The sequence below is a fragment of the Eulemur rufifrons genome, chromosome 7, assembly GCF_041146395.1.
Source record: "Eulemur rufifrons isolate Redbay chromosome 7, OSU_ERuf_1, whole genome shotgun sequence".
Lineage (NCBI taxonomy): Eukaryota > Metazoa > Chordata > Mammalia > Primates > Lemuridae > Eulemur > Eulemur rufifrons.
Window position 1 is genome coordinate 116,785,664 of NC_090989.1, and position 15,113 is coordinate 116,800,776.

Here is a 15,113-nt window from a genome sequence, read left to right on the forward strand (position 1 = left end):
TCAAGTCAGAAAGGATTTAATTTTTTTAAATCTTTGTCCATCATCTCCTCTGAATAACAACCATTTAAATAACCAATTGTTACAAAGTAGAGATGCAAATCTCTGAATCTGTTGAGACTGTAGGCCTTATTTTTGATTCACTATTGTGGCATGTTCCTTTAAAGACCTGGCTGATAACATGGTGAACAGAATGATGGACAGCCTTCATCAGAGTAAGGCCAGGTCCAGGGCCCCACCTGGCAATGCAGTAAAGAACCTCAGGCAATTTATCTGGGTCTATAGTTTTTAATAAATAAATAACTCCCCCATTCCAGAAAATAGAATCTAACAGGAACGAGCCTCAGATAAACATAGACATTCCCTCTCATTTTCACCAGGGTCATTAATGCCCTGCCAAATTAAGCACCAAAACACAACCCCTGAATAATTTAAGCTGGATAAATGAAGAAAATAATTAAATTATACCTACTTATGGAAACTTATTTTTTAAAAAGAAAATTGAACTAAAGCTCCTTGCACGTTCCACATTTAATTCAATTAAAAGTACTTAACTTTAAAAGAAAGGTTGAAAAGCTGACCTTTAAAGAACTAAAGTCATTTATTGTTCCCCTCCCCCATCTTGGCAGGTAAAGCCGGGTCTTCATGACCCCCAGGTGACAGCACAGGCTACAGAATTTTCAACATTGCTCTCTGGAGTTTTAGTGCTGGTGTAGATGCTGCTGCCGCCAAAGGACCTTCTTTTTTAAAAAACAGTTCAGGCATTTCTTTTCAGGAAAAAGCAAGAAAATCTTGTTCACAACCAAATTCAGTTCATGTTCAACATTGTTTGGACATGAGTGTTTTATGCTTGGCAAGGCAGAATGCCCTGGCTGAAAACAAAGATGTCATTAATTATAGTAAGGCATTATTCCTGTACACTTTTCTGTACTTTCCTTGGAACTGTCTGTATACCTCATGGTGGATTTTTAAAAAACATCCATAAAACTTAGTGACACTTTTCCCATTGAGAGATGGAATCTGTATCTCCTCTCCTTAAATCTGAGCAGCCTTGAATCTGAGCACTGCTTCTATCAATAGAATTCGCCACCAGTGATGTTATGCGACTTCTCAAACTAGATCACAGTGGCAATGCAGCATCTACCTTGTTTGCTAGGATGCTCACATCTGGAGGCTGGAGCCTCCATGTAAGAAGTCCAACTACACTAAGACCACCAAGTTGTGAGGATCACACGCCATGTTAGTTCCACTGAGGGGGATGAGAAGGAACCTACCATTTATTGAGGACCAACTATGAGCCAGACATTGTTAGCCTTCCAAATCTGGAAAGGTGATTTACCATTCCCATTAGACATCTAGGAAAATTAAGGCTCAAAGATATTAAGTAACTCGCTCAAAGAAATTAAAGTGCACTGTTGTAAATGAAGGAGCTGGGATTTGAGCTGAGCTCTGCCTGACTCTGAAGCCATGTTTTTCCAGCCAAGTGAGGCAATCTGTCCAACCTTCGCCATGGCTATAGTTGCAGGGTTTGCCCAGAGACTGGATGGGCTTCCCGGAGTCACCCTAACTGTAATCCCAATTTTGCACAGAAGTCTTTGTCATTCAGGGTTCTTTCAAAGTTTCCCAGATTTGGAGTCATGTTTCCCCACTGTCTCAATAGGTATGAACAGTTCTTCACTGGAGATATTCCTTTCTCTTTTCTTTCCTTTCCTTTCTGTCCCTAAGGGCCTGACCTGAGCCCCATGCCCCAAGCTTTCCCCTGACCTCATCCTCTCTTGCATGACCTTTACATAACCAGTGGCTTAATCATCCATACTTACCTCTCCTGCATTGCTCAGATGCTCTCCAAGGTTCTCCATGACTTATCGCAGAAAGCCAAAGCTCCTTAACCAGAATCCAAGACCCTTACCAGCCTAGTCTCAACTTCCATTGATAATCTGACTTCCTGTGACTCTGATGCATGTGAACTCTGCTCCAGCCAGTCTAGTGTCTTCACTGTTTGTCAATACAGGCCATGCCAATCCTGCTTCTACACCTTTGTTCACACTATAGCCCCACTGTTATGGGCTGAATTGTGTCCCACCCCCCAAATACATATGTTGAAATCTTACTCCCTGGTACCTCAGAATGTGACTGCATTTGAACACAGGGTCTTTAAGTGGTAATTAAGTTAAAATGAGGTCATTAGAGTGGACCCATGTTCAATGTGACTGATATTTTTCTATAAAGAGAAAATTTGGACACACATATAACAGACGGAAGACCATGTGAAGACACAGGGACAACACAGCCATCTACAAACCGGGGAAAGAGGCCTCAGAAGAAACCAACTCTACCTACAACTTGGTTTTGAAATGTGAGCCTCCAAAATTGTCAGAAAATAAATTCTTAAGCCACCCAGTCTGTGGCACTTGGTTATGGCAGCCCTAGCAAACTATTACACCAACCTATAGTCTCGTCCTCTTTCTCTCCACCTAACCCTGCAACAGACGTTTTCTCCTACTTCCACTAGCACACATTTATCTTAGAAGCCTCAAGAAGCTTCGCATCATACTTAAAATAAAAATTTAAAAATATTTAGTCTAACTCACAAAGCCTGACTTTATCTGATCCTGCCTGCTTCTCTGACCCCTCCTTGTCCACTGGCCTTTGGTCCTTTAAACATAACAAGGTCTTTTCTGTCTTTGATTTGAACCACTTCCTGGGATCATACTTCCCTCTTATTATCACATGACATTCCGGTCTCATCTTAAATGTCACCTATCCAGAGAGGCCACCCAGTCACTCTCTGTAACATTTTTCTTTTAATTCTCTGCATTCATTCCTTGATGATATTTTCTTGTGAATTTACTTGTTCATTTACTTCCTCTCTCCTCCCAAAATAATATAACCTGTAGGAGAAGAGAGACTCATGTACTTAGTCTTCAAAGTGCCTATATCTTCAAAATGACTACAACGTATCTGTAATTAATAAATTATTTAAATAGCTAGATAGCTATTTTTTAAGTGAATGAGTGAATAAAGGGTTTGCCTTCTCTGAACAGAGCACGTTTTGCCCCCTGCATCACTCTTTTTTGACTATTTCACCAAACACCCTATTGAAAAACCATTTAAATGTACAGTCTTCTTATAAAAATCTAGAACTTATATTTTCATGTAGCTTGAGTAAAATGCTGAAAAATTCTTACTGGCGAGGGGCTGGTGTTGAGTCAGAGATCATTTTGAAGGCTACATAGTGCAGATATTGTTTTTATTTTATATGTTAAAAATGGAAGCAAAGAGAAGTTATATCACTGGCTTACGGTCACACAGCCTGGGCTAGATTCTAGTTCTCCCTGAGTCCTGGTCCAGAGTTCTAGATATACACCATGTTCTGGTGCGTGGTGAGGGTCATTAAGTGTATGAACAATGGTAGTGGAAATTCTGGAGCTGACTGAACTAGGAGTCAGGAAATACCTGCCACAAAATGGAGAGGTCCCTATGAAAAAGAAGAGAAGGGATAAAAGTTCATGTGCCAATTCAGAAAGCAGCCGTCTGCTCTTCAGAGCCTCCTGGTCTAGGGGTGACAAGTTGTCTTGCTAGACTGCTCCAAGGAAACCATTTCACCTAAGTAATTTTAAAGTTTTATGTCTTTCAATTTCTCAGTATTTAAGAAATTTTTTCCATTTTGGCATGGTTATGTGTAGTGAATCATGTGTCCAAATGGGACAAGATATATTATATCACCTTCATACAACGTTCTATAACATCTGGGAATGTAAAAAAGTGGTGTAGAGTGGATGGTACATGATAAATGGTGTATTTGCCAGTGAATAAATGAAGAACATTAAAAACCTGATGCCATACCTAAATGGCAAAGTGTGGCACCACTTCTCCTTTAGTCCATGAGCAACTGAATATTAGAAGCCGATTTTATTATAAAAGATATCCAGCTACCTTTTGGATTTAGAGTTTGCAGATGAATACTCTTAAATCAGACTATGAAAATCCGAACTAAATACATTTCCCTAAAACTGGTCTAGAGATTGATTTAATGCTGCAGCTACCCAAGAGAGAATAAGAGAGAGAGAGAAAGATTCAAAGAGCCAAGAGCAGCAACACAAACAATGGCTAAGGATTTTGAGTATTTATATAATACAATTCATATACAGGAATATGAAGCTTTGTACTTTACAAACAAAGATTTGGGCTTCTTTTAAACTCTTCATAAAAACTGATTAGATGCCTGTATCTTCAAAGTGCTTAAAACAGCTCTGTAATTAATAAATTATTTAAATAGCTAAGCTGTCATTCAAGGATGAATATGAAATAAAGACATTTTCATACATCCAGGGCTAGTTTACAGCCAACAAGCCCTCAGGAAAGGAACCTTTAAGATGAAAGAAGGAATTGTGAACAATAAAAAAAAAATAGATAGATCTAAATAAGATCTAAACAATAAAATAAAAATAATAGTTAATAATGAGTAATTTGAGTGACATATAAACAAAATAGTAACAAAATACGGGACAAAAATAACACAAAAACTTAAATGGCGTGATCAGTATTAAAATATTCTAAGTTTCATACATTGTTCAAAAAGAGAGTAGAGATATAGATTACTTTTAGACTTTGCTCAAGCAAGTGATCTTGTTAAAATTTTAAGGGTAGACAGCTAAAGGACAGATATAGAACAAATAATTTCCAAATAATTAAGAAGTAAAGAGGCATGAAAGAAAAATTGATCTATCCAATAATTTCAGTAAAGGAATAAGAAAAGCGGCACAGAAAATGTAGATTAGAACAAAATAAATTGATATGATAAATCCCAATATGCCATTACTAAATATGAAGAGATTAAACTTATCTATTAATAATAGAGATTCTGAAGTTAGATATGTTTAATGTTATATGTTGTTTATAAGTGACACACTTAAAACATAAGTACACAGAAAGTTGAAATTTACAAAGTGAATGTGTGTATTTATATTTATATATGTATTATATGTGCAAATCCTGAGTGCTGCTTTTTATTTCCAGATAAGATAGAATTTAAGCCAAAAAGTATTACTAAAAATACTGAGATTGAGGGAGCAAAATGACTGAACAGAGACACCACCAGCCAGAGCGCCTCTGTAAGAAGGAGTTTAGATGAAAGAGAAAAAACAAAACGGGCAGGCAGACAGATTGGATGAGGGTCTGAGGGAAGGGTGCCTGAACCTACAGGAGACTCCACAGGAAGAGGTTGTGGAGCAGAACAGGAACAAGAAATGCATCATCTGAGATTACCCCCGAGAGACTTGGAGACCACCTAGAAGAGTAGGTGGAGTGGTTAGTTACCTTCTGCCCACACAAGACCAGAGACTGGGAGCTTCTTGCAGACAGGGCACCAGCCCCCGACCGGGACGCTGCCTGGGGCGCCTCCCGCCCCACAGACCCAAGCCAGAGGGTAAGCACCACATTGCTTCTCTATCTACAGGTTGCCTTTGTCCTCCCCAGGGGGCTTCAACCCCTGAGGTTCTGTCTTGCTCATCCCCACATTTCCCATCTCTGGCCCAGGCTGCAGGAGCAACAGGGGTCTAGCAGGTCCCAGGTGATCTGTGTGACTCCAGTGCCCTGTCATTCTGGGCTGCCTCCCAGAGAGAGGATCAGAGATAACCAGAGTGCAGAGTTTCCTCCACCCAGACTCTTTTTTCTCCCCTTCCCCTCCTCCACCTGCAGCTGCCTAGAGAGACAATTGTGTCAACACATGGAGGCTTCCACAGGGAGTGGGGATCAGACTTTCCTTCTGGGGGGTCCTGCAATGGACTGAGGGGTGCTTGGACTGTGAACTCCTTGCCCACCAATCCTCCCTGGTGCTGCTGCCCAGTGACTCCAGCAGAATGGGACACACCCCGAGGCAGAGAAATTATCTCATCAAATGGGAAAACCAAAATACATGATGATAAACATAAGATAAAAGTTAGAAATTTTCTTTTTCAACAGTATCATAGATTAGATAGTAAATGGACACAGTAGAGAAGTTTTAAACACATTGCTGAGCTGACACAAAAATAAGGATTTTTCAAAATCCAAATGAAGTGAAACCAGAAACACTGGAAAGTATGTGAGCATCGAAAGCTGGCTTTGCTCTGAGGGATTTTTTTTATGGATACATAATATTTGTACATATTCGGAGGGTACATGTCACATTTTGTTACATACGGAGAATGTGTAATGATTGAGTCAGGGTATTTAGGGTATCCATTACCTCGAGCATTTATCATTTCTATGTGTTGAGAACATTTCAAATCTTCTCTTCTAGGAATTTTGAAATATACGATACATTGCTATTAACTATAGTGACCCTAATGTGCTATTGAAAATTAGAACTTATCCTTTCTATCTAACTATGTGTTTATACCCATTAACCAACCTATCTTCATCCCCTTGCCCCACCCTGGAGGATTTTGCCAACCCTATAGACCTTGAGTTTCACCTACAATGCCTTCCCTGTACATTCCAAAAGAATTAAGCAGAAAATTGAAATTAAAGTCCCACAGTGGCAGCTCCCATAGGTGGCAGAAACAAAATATGCATTGAGGAATAAAATGTCACCTAGGCCTCAAAGAATCACCAAAGGTAAAGTCTGGGGTAAAATAAGCAGCACAAAATACTGTATACACTTACATGAATGCAAACCAGCAGAGACAACAGACAACAGAAACATACGCAAAAATACCAGATATGTCAATTTAGAGACATAAAAATCTAAATTATGTTTAAGATATCTAAAGAAATAAAAGGGAAATTTGGAAAGATCAACAGAATAGAAGGAGCCATTAATACATAACCAAGAATATTTTGGAAAAAACAAAATACAATGTTAGAAATAAAAAATATAAAATAAAAGTATTTGAAACAAAAAACCAAAATGGATAATTTAATCAACAAATACGTAGCTAAGTTCGAGAAATTTCGAGTTGTAAAATAGATCCAAATAAGTATACAAAATTCAGGCCAGAGATTATAAGATTAGAAAAATATAACATAAAAGTCAAAAGACCTAAAAGATAGAGGCAGAATGCGATATAATTCAAATTCCAGAAGACAAGAGAGAAAAAGGAAAAGAGATAATATAAAAATAAATAGTTTCTGAGATTGTTCTAGAATTGAGTTTCAAGTATAGAAATATTAATAAATTCAAAACAAGGTAAATTTTTTTTTTAAAAATCCACACCTAAATATTGTCTGTGTTTGTGTGCATGAGACAGAGATGGAGAAAGTGAAAGAGAAAGAGAGTTCAAGCAAGCAGGAGAGTACAAATGTGGCAAAATGGTAGCAACTGGTGGATCCAGGCGAAGGCTATATGAGTTTTCATTAAATTATTCTTGAAAGCTTTCAGAAGGTTTAAAAACTTTCAAGGTAATTTAAATACAAATTAACAACATAAACATTAGATACAATACAAATATAATAAAAGCACAATTAAGAATACTGACTCAAACCATACAGAAATTGATCCAGTCATTTAAATCTTCCTTCACAGAAAATACCAGGCTCAGATGGTTTCCACTGGACATTTTAATAAGCTTTCAAGGAACCAATAATTCCAATTGTACACAAAATTTCCTAAAGAATAGAAAAAGCAAGACTGGCTCCAGATTCATTTTGTGAGTTGACATAATCATGATGGCCAAATCTGACAAGAAAAAAAGAAAATTACAAAGGCAAACTCACTAATGAACTTAAATGCAAATATATTCTTCCCCCAGAAAAAAAAAAATTATTAATATCAAGGTGACCTAACAGAGTATTGAAAATGAGTGTTTATTTCAGAAATGCAAGGTTCATTTAATTTTAGAAAACAGAGTAATGTAATTCACCACATTAAGATATTTAAATAAATAAATGAATGCTAATTTGAAAGATGCAGAAAGGTGTTTCAAAAATTCTATAAATTCATGATTCTTTAAAAGTCTCAGAAAACTATGAAAGTTCCTCACCCTTATAAAATGAATGTATCTTTATCTGTATACATATCTCTACATGTACTATGATTCTATATTAGATATATTAATCTAATATATGTATATACGTATGTATGTATATAATATATGTATATATTAATATACATAAATCACTATTACTATCATATTTCATTATGAAATTTTGAAAGTTTTTCTTTTATGACTAGGAATAAGGCAAGGGTGCTACTCTTACCACTTTTGTTCAGCTTTGCACTGGGGAACTTAGAGAGCATGATTATAAAAGAAGAAAAGAAGAGAAAGTTATAAGGATTGGGGAAAAAACAATTATTGTTCGCAGATTTTATGACTGTGAATGTGGAAAGTAAAAAAATGTATAGAGAAATTATTAGAATTATTAGAATTAATTAGCCTTTAGCAAGATTATTAGATATAAAAACAGCATGTAAAATCATTTGCCTTTCCACATACCAGCCACAAACAATTGAAAATAAAAAATTAAAGAATACAAACATCAAAAATATAAAATAACTAGGAATAAATATAACAAAAGACCTTTATAGAAATTATTAAGAAACTTTATTAAGAGACATTAAAGACACCTAAATAAATGACTAGAGATACAAGTTATGGGATCAAAAGTATTAGTTATTATAAAGATGTAATTTCTCTCCAAAATAACAGTCAATTCAATGGAATCCCAAAAGGGTTGCTTGTTTGTTCTGTGAAGCTTTATAAGCTAATCTAAAATATATTCATAAATATAAAAAGACAATAAAAATAAAGACACTCCTACAGAACAAGATGAAAGACTTTGCCTTACCTTATGCCAGGGCTTACTATGAAGCTATAGTAATCAAGATAGACTGCGGTCTGCTCAGAGACAAACAAATAGCCCAGCAGACTAGAATAGAGCACAAAGAAACACACCCATGCATACACAGACAAAGCAGTATTGGATACAGATGAGAACATAATGCCTTTTCAATAAATTGTGCTGGAACAATTAGACATCTAAAAGGAAAAACAAATAAAATTCCATCCCTACCCCACGCCAATTCAAGTATATTAAAAACCTCCATGAAAGGCAAAACTGTAAAGTGTTCAGAAGATAATATAGGAGAATATTTTCATGACATTGGGGTAGGGGAGTTTTCTTTTTAAACAATAAATAAGAAGTATTAACCATAAATGAAAAGATGATTACATTAAATTTAAAATATGTATCTTCTAGTACTATAGAGTGAAAATAGGAGCCACAATTAGGAGAAAATATTTGCAATACATCTAAGTGGCTAAAGTCTAGTGTGCTGAATATATGTAGACTAATTTATAATGAGAATTATAACCACCAGATTGTCCAAATTAAAAGTCTGATTGTATCAAATGTTGATGAGAATTTGGAGCAATAGGAACTATCCTCCCTATTGGTGGGAGTAGAAATGGCTACAATTCTTTGACAAACTGCTACATAGTAAAATTTAACATATCCATCCAGTGACCCAACAGTACCGCTCCTGGATATTTACCCAAGGGAAATTCTTACACATATGGATCAGTAGATATGTACAAGAGTATTTATTGAAGCACTGTTGAAATAGTTCCAAACTGAAAATGCCCCAAATGTCAATTCACAGAAGAGATAAATTGTGACATCTTCATTTAATGGAATACAATAAAATAATGAAAATGAACAAACTACAGCTACACACTTAACAACATGGGTGAATCTCACAACCATATATGTTGAGCAAAAAAAGCCAGGCATAATAGACTGACTATATGCGGTATCATTCCATTTATATAAAATTTCAGACATAGGCAAGAGTAAGTTATGTTTCTTATGGATACATGCTATCTAGTAAAGCTATAAAGCAAAGCACAGAAATGGTGATGACCAAAGTCAGGATGGGACTACCTCTGGAGCTTGTGCCCCTTGAGGGCAGGAGCCAAGTCTTTTCATCTTTATCTTCAGTGTCTAGCACAAGCCAGACACACAGTTGGCACTCATGAAATTTTTATTTTAACTGGATGTTTCGTATCTACAATATAATTTATTAAAGTTTAATTGTTGTACGCTCTGTAGTCTAAGCTTATTTCCATTCCAGGCTTCAGGTCCCAGAGAGGACAATAATAAAACAGCCCCTGCTGGTCTGGACTCCCTCATGCAATGCTGGCTGAGAGTGTCTGCATTAGTTGTCATGCTCTTTTAGGCAACACTGTATTTCAGGCAACAGACATGGAAAAGAAAGAAAAATCCACAGATCTTCCCACTTGGCTGTTTGTTGCATCATGAAGGGAAGTGGGCAGCAAAAGAGACAATGACAAAAGAGGGTAGGGCACTAAAGAATGGTTAATGATTAAATACGTTATATCTGTTGTGAAAGTGAATTATTTTTAACAGTGATCTTCAAACTTTTAGCTGTGCACTCATGGAAGAAGATTTGTGTGAGATGATTTGGCCAATGATGAGGGAGGGGAGGAGAGATTTACAGGATATTCCAAATTTTACCACTTCTACTTACAACTTCTGAACGAACATGTGCTGCTTTCACCCGCCCTTCAGTCCCCCTCTCACCCCACTACTCAGTATCCACAGCAGAGGTTGGGAAAGGGGCATTGGATTTTGGTAATGGGGGTCAGGGGCTAGGCATCCTGAGAAGGGAAGTGGGGGGTCCCATCCATGGAAGCAGATGGCCATCTGACAAGTCATTGTTTCTTGGAGGGCAGACTTGGGACTGAAGAGGGTCAGCATCCCAGGAAGAGCCTGGACTTAAGGGACTTGGATGTGCTGGCAGAGTGGTAGGCAGAGATGGCCTCTGGCGATGGAGGTGGTCCAGGAGGGCTCCAGTGGGAACCCCAGATAGATTGAGCTGCCAGCTAAATATACTGATTTCCCTACTGTTACACAGGAGCTTGTTGTAGTAGAGTCTTAGTTAAATATTCCTGCCAGTTGCCAATAGCTGCCCACAGGGAAGTAAGTGAAGAGCTGCAAGTGATTAGGACTTACAAGGAGAACGGCACTTCATGAGGGCACTGTGGGGATGGCACCAGTGGTTACCAGGAGTCTTCAAGGGGACACTGAACATGAGAAGACAAGAATCAGTGGTACTAAGCCCAGTCACCTTTCCCCTCACCACGGCCAAGCTGACAGGCCCTGGTTTGGCTTTATTCAGGGAGTAAGCAGGCTCTTGCGTGCCTGTGAAGCCGACTTTGCTCACCCTTTGGGCTGGCGCAGGCTGCCAGTGTCTCTCTGCTCCTCACCAGCCTGTATTTCCCTACAATGAGGGAGGATGTTGGAGATGTCAAGTAAGTTGCACAATGGGTGATTACAAAACAGGACAAATGGAGCTTGTAAAAATCTCTTTTCCAAATATATCTCAAAGGGCATTTGAGACAACTGTGGGTGGCTCCACAGGACACAGGTGTGGGGACATGGGGTGAGAAGTATCAGAAAGCCAACCTCTCTCTGAGGCCAAATTTATCACTCTCAGGTCAGGGAAGCAAGTATAGGCATGTTCCTGATTTAGTCTCTGCCTTGTCACTTTCTGAGGGAGAGATTCCCAAGTCCAACAGATCTTGCCCTCGTGTTTTCACAGCTGTGCACTATGTTGCTGTGACCCAGTTCATGGAAGAGGGATTTCCAGGATAGGCAGGACTCCCTGAAGAACAGAGAGCAAGCTGTGCCTCCAAATGAGCTTTTAGAGGCAAAAACAAACCACCATTTCAGCTAGGGAAACTGGTCCCCGCCTTTGGTAGCCTAAGCTGGCTCAGAGGATGAGAATTTCACTTCTGGGCCCCATGATTCCAGACTTCAGGGGCTAAAGTCCTGGGGTCAGACTCAACATGCAAGCAAAGCTATGAAAAAGATCATCTTTGTCTGTCAGTTTTAACTAAGTGGTGGGAAAATAACAATTAACTTGAGTTCAACAGAGACAGCTTCTTAAAATACCAAGGAGGGCAACACATGCCATTTGGAGGTGTGTTGCTGCCATCAGAGCAGAAACAAAGGTATAGCAGATGCAGCTTCTCATCTACACATCTTAGATCTCCTCCCACCAGTCGGATTTTCAATCCAAGATAAACAGCGTGGTATTGTGAGTCCCTTCTAGGATTATCCCTGCAAGCACTGCCTCTCTGCATGCATCTCATAAAGCTACAGAGTAGGATTTTAGGAAAATGAAATGGTCTTATAAATTGGACATATCCAAAGTGGCCCATTGTGTTGAAACTTGTCATTGAACTTCTGCTTAAACCCTGGGTTTATTTCCACCTGGGATATTTGCACAGGCAAGACCAGACTGGTTGAGGAAAGGTAGAAGCCTCTCCTGACAGTGCTGAGGTGAGTGAAGTGGAATGGAGTAGGTATTGAGAAAAACCCTGAGGGGTCTTGACTCAATTCATCCCAAGGCCGCTCCCTCCAGGTCACCTCTAGTCCTAGTCAAGCAGAGATGGCCCCAGCTGGTGAGAAAACTCCAAATCTCTCTCTTGTCCAAAGATTAAAGAGTACAATGTGCTTCCAAGGATAAGAAATGGGCTCAAGAGATGCACAGAATTTTTCACTTCTAATAAAAATAAAATTGAACTTCCGTTGAGGGAAATGAAAGTGGACTTCTGACAAGGAATGAATTTGGTAGTTCTGAGCAATAGAACATGGTCCAAATAGCTCTCATAGAACAGGACACATAGCTACATTCTGTAAAAACTGATAACTTAAAAAAAAGACATGGGAATTATGGACAAGCTGTGCTCTTGTGGCCTGGACAGAGATCTCTAAATTAAATGGGTCAGATGATAGCCATGCTTGAGGAAGTGTCTTATTTGGTCATTTCCACCCAAGCCCTTGGTGGTAGGCAGTTTGGAATCTACTCCGTGCTTCTGTCCGCAGAGTATGATGTGTTTTGTAGGCCATTGGAAGCCTCGTCTTGTCCAGTGCCTCCTGGCCTGGCCTGGCAGAGCTCTATGTGGCTTGCCAGCCTGGCCAAGCCCAGCAGAAAGCACCTTGCCAAGTACTAGGCTCTCTGCCCTCCCAACTGTGGGACCCTGGCCTGGCCTTGTGTCCAGGGCTCTAGCCATGCCATTTGGCAGCTTGGAAACAAATGGAAGTGCACAAATCAGCAGTGTGGGCAGCTGTTCTCTTTCTCCACCTAACAAAGAGGGTATGGCTAATGCAGGTTGCTCCAAAGGAGGCTAACGATGACATGTATAGGAAATAGGAAATTTTGCCTTTTATTGGAAGCTCTTTGCTTTTCAAAAGAAATTTAAAGGGGACTGAATTACACATGCCTGCCATAGGAAAACCATTGATTAGCTACTGAAGAGAGAATTGCATCTCAGATATTATAGAGTCTTAGGCTAATATACACAACACTCCCAGAGAATTTTGTGCTCTCAGAGAAGTTAATCCCTTTAGCCTTAAAATACCACACATACATGCACATACACACACATACACACAAACTATTTTTTTCCAGGATACACAAGCCTTGTGAAAACAGATTTTATTCACTGATGTGGAAATAAACGTGACACAATCCTGCTTCTTAACAGAGTACCATGTGTGAAAATGGCTTCAGGAGGAACAAAAAAGGTATTAAGATGATTTATTCTTGTAGGTTAATCTTCTGGGTCTCATGGGGAATTTACCCTACTTGGACTTTAGAAGGCAGAACAAGCAGACAGCTTACACAGCCCCCCCTTTGCGAATGGCTGGAACACCTCCAGCAGACTGGGCAGCAAATCACAGGGCCCTGGTTGCAGGATGTCTCTCAATTGAATTCAGCAAGTATTTATTGAGCTCCTTGCTGTGCCCGGAGCCCAAGCTAAGCTCAGTCATAAACAGGAAAAGAGATGAGAAGAGCCACCACCTCCCCCACTCTGGGTCAGGCTGAACTGCGGCTCTGACTAAGAAAAGAGGATGAGCCAGGCTGTGGGCAAATACTGCCCACCCTTAGTTCAGAGTTGAGTGTCAGGATGTGTCAGCATCCAGGGTTTGTTTCCATAGGTAAGAACTATCTAGTATTCACCCAGAGGCTGAGGCAAGTTACATCAGAGGTTTTTCATGGGAGGAAACATGGAAGAAGAATGCAATTCCAAAGCCCAGTTGAGCAGCAGAGAGAGGAGGAAAGTTGAAACTTGGCTGGACTTGGTCTGAGTATGAGTTAGTCTTGTAGCCTTGCAATAAGAGAAAGGAAGTTAAAAATGCAATGGGTTAATTAACAAATCCATCACCTCATAAACCTATCATTCTTTTGTGGTGAAAACATTTAAAATAGACTTTTTACGTAATTTTTAAATACCCAATCCATTATTATATATTATAGTCACTATTCTGTATAATAGAACATTAAATCAATTAAAAAATAAAATTTAGAATTTTTTTTCTTCCACGATGGCAGAATAGAGGCTTTACCAGTGTACCTCACCCACTTGGAAATAGCAAAATAATATGTAAGGATTCACATTGTGAACTTTTATCCAAGAAGGAACATAGAGGTTTGACAGAAAAATGAAAGAAAATTTCAGATATAGGAAAAAAAAAAGGTGGGCAGCAGTTCAGTGGTGGGATCTGGCTACAAAGCATGAATGAATCCCCAGTGCAGGAGATGGGGAGTGAGTGTCTCTGCAATACACATTCCCACTGGGGAACCATTCAATACAGGCCATGGGGAAACATCTTGACCCTCCCAAGCCCTGGATCTAACTTGGGAGCAGCTGGGAGACAATAAGAAGAAATGGCATTGTGAAGTGTCCCACACATGCTCCCAGACCTGGGTGCCAATAAAAGGAAACCATTCTCCATCCTAGCTCATAGTAGTCTACAGAGGAAACTGACAGCTAGTGGGGGCAGCAGTCACTGGTTTGGAGAGTCTAAGGCTGGGGATTGGCAGTCTGGTCTCAAGCAGGGGACAGACCCCTATGGCCAGAATTGAAAGACGAGCATGCTGTGGGCTCCAGCCACAGGTGCTAGAGTTTGATGCCCCACCTTCATAGGACCAGAGTGGGAGGCGATTTGCCTGAAAGGCATGATTTTGATCTGGGAAGTGAGTTTTGTGGCCTGGGGAAGTTTCTTGGACAGAAGACAAACTGCATGTGAGTCAGCTAATTGTATGGACTCATTGCTTGAATTGAACTGCAGGAGGTAGCCCTGCCAGGTCTGGAGCATGAGAG